Genomic DNA, 6,053 nt, shown 5'->3' with positions numbered 1-6,053 from the left:
CTTCCCTGCCCTGCAAAAGTAGTGAAGAAATGTTGAAACCCAGAGATGCCAAGTGCAAATGTTGAAACCCAGAGATGCGAAGGGATCATTGGGCAGGCAGATGGACGGTGTCAGTCCCGGTAGCTGCAAACCAAAAGGGCAAGACTGGGAGAGGAAACCAGACAGAGAAATCCCTTCCTTGAGGTGACGCAGGAGGTGGGCATGAGAGTCTCCCAGTCTAGAGCTGTGTTCAAAGACAATGCTCCCTACAACCATCACCATAATCAAGGGACGAACGCTTCCCTTCCTAGGTTTGCAGATCCGCAACTCGCTGCCGACGGAGCTCTGTGCGTCATAGCATCGCACCCGGTAAACCCATGTGAACAGGGATGGCTTTAAAGCTGACTTGAATATGCAGATAGCTGGCTCTTCATTTTTAAAAGATAAGCCCTTAAAAACCTAGCTGCAGACTGCAGGAAAAAGGGGAGTTTCATCTATCGAACAATGATAGCAAGATATTATCAATGTAGGCCTGTGATTGTGTCATATAAAAAATAAAATACACACTGGTTAATCAAAGAACTACAGACACTTTTAAGTAATCCCACTCTGGCTTTGCATAACTCCATATACCGCCAGCAGCACTCTGCTCGACCACAAGAGACCATCATATACATCAAAAATTCTCCTTTAAATTTATTTTCTGTAAAGATTGGTCTTTTGAACTGCACTGGTGGAGGCTTAAGGGTACAAAATCTGTCTTTTTTTGTCTCTCCCTCTCTTGTGGGAAATGTTGATCTGCAGGGAGAGTGCTACCATGAGTCTCTGTGTGTCTTGTCAAGATACCTGTCCTTTTCATGGATCAGTTCTCTTATCAGCCACTTGATTAAGACATTAAAAGAAAGAAGGTGAAGGAAGGTTGTGCGGCAGGAAAGAGACAGCAAAAGATTCCCTCCTCCCTGTACAGTGTGAAAGAAATCAAGCTCTGTTTCGTGACAGGGCCTGGCTTATTCTGGAGGGGAAGACGGTCCTGCAGCATCTGGGGTTCACTGCTAGGATGGCTTTCTCCACGCAATTCGCACATCAGGGGTTGCCACTTGTCTGTCCGGAGGCTGCAAATCTGCTCCCTCACATTAGCCAGACGAATGAGAACTGCAAAGCAGACAAGTCCACTCATCAGTGGGGACAGGACTCTTTGTTCCTTCTTTTGGACGCGACCCCGGGGAACAAGCCAGCATTTCCTGTGCCAACACAAGCAGTGGAGAAGAGCTGTAACGTGCCTGCGGGGAGTGGAGGCTGGTCCGAGGGTCTGAGAAAGACGGTCCAGCCGAACAGACTACAAGGAAACGCTGGAGTAGCTGAGCCAGCTTTGGGGAAGGGTGCCGTCCCCTGACAGGGGGCCTAGGCATGCCCCAGCTGTTCGCTAGCTGGGTGGCAGTCTTGCTAGCACAATGTTAACAAATGCCTCGGCGCCCGTGCGAACCTGCACCTTGTGTCACATCCCACCTCGGAGAGAAAAACAACATTTCTCTGCAAAACAGTACACCACGGTGGCTGGGACTTTCACGGGTTTGTTCTCAACCGGGTGAGAGCTCCTAGCGCAGAACACGTGTGCACGCTCTGCAAAGGAAAAGCATCCCCAGCCACGGGTCATCCTTGCTTTAACGTTTCCTCCAGGTCATACGTTACATTCCTGGACCGTCAGGCGATCAGAAAACTGCAGAAAGCTTGAATGAATACTTACTGCTCCCCCGTGAGAGAGTCAAGGGTTACTCACTGTGCAAGCAGGGATACAACAGGCAAGACCAGGAGGTAAAGACACTTTTTAGCGCACAGTCTAACCCATTATACACGACAAAGCTGGGTCTACTTTTAAGCTCGGACAAACCTTTGTGTACACGAGGCTTTTGCAGCGCGTTAGTTAACATACGTTGCTCAAAGCGTCCTAAAAAGCTGTTGCACATCTTTATCTTTCAGGATGGACAGAGAGACATAAAGCTCATAGGCAGGGTAAGGAGAGGATCTCAGCAATGTCAGGCTCCCTGTACCAAATTGCCAAGGAAAAGGAAGCAACGGCTCAGATACCAGCTGGGCAAACGAAGACCCATTGCTGAGGAACGCACCACTGTCAAAGCATAACCCTGCCCTGAACTAGCACATGCCAACAAGTGAACTTTGGGAGTCCAAATGGAAAACCATCTCCCCCCCAGCTTTTGCTGCTCCCCGTAGGATGTGGTGGGGAGGAGATGGAGGATTCAGCTCAGTTTATTTAAGTCTAAAGTACAACTCCCGGTGGTGTAGGCAGAGCCCCCGGTGAAACAAGCACATTAAGAGAGGGAGAGATTGCACATCCTGCAGAACATATTTAAAGCCTTTAATAATTCATGCTTTCATATGCAGCCCCAGTTAAAGTGGGATCCTGAAGAAACCTAAAAGCCTTTCTGATTGCACAGGCTCAGCTAACATCTTCATAAAAGGTTCTCGGCCAACCTCTTCTCTCAACCATCAACAGTTATGAAGAACAACTAATAGCTCCAGCTGGTCGTCATTGAAAAGTCACTTAATATTTCAGAATGCAAGGAGCTGTGTTTAATGGGACACATTGTTTTTCCTTAAGCAGTTGGAAAAAAAAAACCCCTTGACATCATATTAATAATGTCAAGTTTTATTGGCTCTCATTTGAAATGATATTAAACTTTTCAGACTCCGTCTCGACTGAAGTATGAGGCTGCGGACAGTTTGGAGAACTGGAAAAATAATAGGCTTTGTCAGACGTTCATCTCTGTTCTTCAACTGCCGGGGAATGGAGTAGAAACAAGAAATCAAGCACTTATTTCCATCCCATACAGAGAACAAATGGGTTTTTTGAAAGAACATTGGATTCGAATTGGACGTACCGTGCTTTGCCCACGGCCAAAAAAACCTACCACACGCCCAGCACTGCAAGCCCAGCGAGATCAGACAGCACAACAGGGGGCTGTTTTCAGCATTTAAAGATAAGTAGCTTCCAATAAATAGCTTAGTTTCCAATAGGAGGCCCATTTTCATGTTTAGATGCTGCCCCCTGCCCAGATGCCAATGTAATCAAGACACCGAGTGCTCTCTCAGGTGCCGAGGCTTGATTCAAGGCTTGCACATCACTTTGGACTACAATTTCAAAATCATCCCAGACCAGTGGCTCACTTAGATGCGCTTGCATTGCAAATGCTGCTCGCGTGCATGGAAAAAAAGCTAGCCTGCTTCCAAACGCACTGCAGGAGTTGCAAAGTGAGCCGAAGGGCCGGTTCTTCGTACAAGCTGGCTGAAACGGGACATCAACTGAGCGCTCGCCGCTCCTTTCGATTCTCAGATGCCAGCCTGTCACACTGGCGACCTCTCCTCTTGTGCTCCTTTTATTCCTGTAATTTTCTATGCCCTAATGTACAATTTTGGTGAGTTACTTCCTATAGTTAATGGCTATATGTATGTGAAATAAACACGTAGAGTCAATTAAATGCATGAGAAACTATAAACCTTTCATGTATTATTTTAATATGCCTTTTCAGCTTGTCTCCTGTCAAAATGACTCCTCATTACCAGTTTGTTTTGGATGGCTGGCTCTCAGGAATCCAGTTTAAACACCTGAATACTGCTCAATGCACCTAAAGGATGACATTTTAAATTGCAACTCTTCATTTGGAGGACATGAAGTGCTCATATTGTGACTTGATTTATTGTCTGGGGGTCAAGGCAACCCCCCGAGCTGGCTCAATGTCGAGCTCCTGCAGCTGATGGAATATTATTTTGCCTTATGGAGACCATGCATATGGCTTACTATAGCAGCCGCACATCCAACGCCGTTCTCCAACAGCATGCCTCAGTCATGCTCGCGTTCAATAAGCCTGTTCCTCACGGCTGTAGTTATAGGTTATGTTTTTAAGACTTACAGGTAACTCCGCTCTCCTGAGTCTGACTTTTCAAATCCTTTCGTGGAGGCCTGCTATCATCTCAAACAAGTTCCTCGTGAGGACCAGAAAGGAATCGCTTTACGTTTTACCTTTAGTACCAAGTGCAGCCTGGGGGACGTTGCCTTCTGATTCTTGCAAGGGCCCTTCTTGTAATGGGAGCTCCTGGAGGCATTTTCGAGCTAACCGGAATGATTAGAGGTATTCCCGCTGTCATTTATACACTTCCAAGACAGCCAGTGAAGCCAACGCTCTCATTTGTCGAACGTTGGCCATTTGGGACACGAGCTGTTCACGATTTCTCTTTGAAAAACCGTGCTGGAGTGACTGCAAGCGCCGCTCTGCCCAGCTCCCCGCCACCCCCCGTCTTTGAGCAGCTCAGAACAATTTGTACAGGCACACTTGGAGATTCGGCACCCAGTAGGAAAGCCATCACCCTTGCCTAATTTCCTGCCAGCTTCTGCATTGGCGTGCATATGTCCCTGTTTTTCCACAGGGGAAGAGCGCTCATTGATTTGAAAATGCAGTAACTTTAATTTTTATTACTGTCATAATTTGGGCCTTTCAGTAACACGGCTTGTTATTTTTAATGGTAGGGGGGAATAGCACTCTTCTCACTGACACAGTATTCACTCGGGATCAAAACTTAAAGCCTAGCATGGTCTTAATTGTGCAAAGCTCCCTTAATTTCAATAGGGCGACTTTAGGTCTTAATCAGTATCAAAACCCCTAATTAACCATTTTACTGTATAATGAACATCTCTCGTGAAAGCAGGCCTTGGCTGCGGTACTTGCTAAAAATACTCGACAACATTTGGGCTGCCGATGTGCTAAGACCACGGTCTGTCGTGCTAGCTAATACTGCCTCATCGTTTCCTCGGCCTGCCCTGTCTGTCTGCATCCATCTGCCGTCTCTTGCCTTGTGCGTGCATTGCAAGCTCTTTGCTCCCATTTGGGCAGCCCCTAGCTCTGGTTCTGGCCTGGGAAACCGGGGGGATTTCAACAGTAAGTGCCTATAAAGATGCTGCTTTTTGTCATGATGGATACAGGGGGGCAACTCCGCCGTGCTTTGAACAAACAAGGCAAGCATGAAAGAGCTTTGTAAAGGTTTGCATTTCATTGGCGGCAGTCGCTCATGGTGAACACAGGCAACCAACGTCTTTTTGCATCAAGAGCGTGGTAGTGAGAAGGCAAACGTCCTCTGTGTGCATTTGAAGGTGCCAGCAAGGACAAGCTCACCTCCAGCAAGCGACTCTCCTCCTTCCCCTACAATCTCAGCCTTGCCTTTTCCGGCTCTCTTGCCACCCTTGTCACCTGGGTCCTATGGTGCCCATCACCAGAGCAATCAAAGGCCCCGATTCTGCAGGGGTTTCAGCTCACCCTTTGCTTCATGCAGAGTCTTGTCCTAGTGGCTGCACTGGGATTACTCAGAGTTGGGAAAATGCAGAAATCCTTGCAGAACAAGGGCTCCACCTCATTCAGCATGGCCAGCGATGGGTGCATTTGCACTGAACCAGGCAAGACGAAGCGAAGGGGGATAAAACAAACCCTGCTTGACTTTGACATGTCGAACAGGGTCCCTCACTGCTGCTCCTGCTACATCGCTCAGGGCGGGCGAGACCAGCTGCGACCCATGCCCGTGCCACCATTAGTGGCATCCCTGTGCCTCCAACCCTAGCTGCGCGCCGGCCTGCCCTGCTAGCAGTTACTTCGAAGTCACATCGGTGCTATTGTTAGTAAATTTATACAGCGTCATTCGCAAGCACCATGCTGCTCCAGAAAATTAAACAAATTGAAGTGCAGCAGGAGGGTTATAAATAAGCGACTCACCCACTCAAGAGGTTGATCCTGCCACCTTTCAGGAAACGAGCATATGGACCTCTTCTAGCTTTCCCCATCTGGGATTGCAACGGGAGGATTACACGGACACATCGCTCAGCTCTCCTTCCAGGCATGGGCGCCGTGTAATTACCGCAGTCGGTAAGTGGACTAAAACTCTTCGGCGCTTGGTTTGATGGCATTGTTGTGAATCACTCGAGAAGGCCCAAATGATGGCAGACTGGAGCTATTAGTGGATTATCTGATTCTGTCAGCACAAGAGCTTAAAGCCAGTCCAAACCCCCCCCCCCC

Source organism: Gavialis gangeticus, unplaced genomic scaffold, assembly GCF_001723915.1.
Source record: "Gavialis gangeticus isolate Ggan-Ray unplaced genomic scaffold, GavGan_comp1, whole genome shotgun sequence".
Lineage (NCBI taxonomy): Eukaryota > Metazoa > Chordata > Crocodylia > Gavialidae > Gavialis > Gavialis gangeticus.
Note: the sequence above shows the minus strand (reverse complement) of the source record.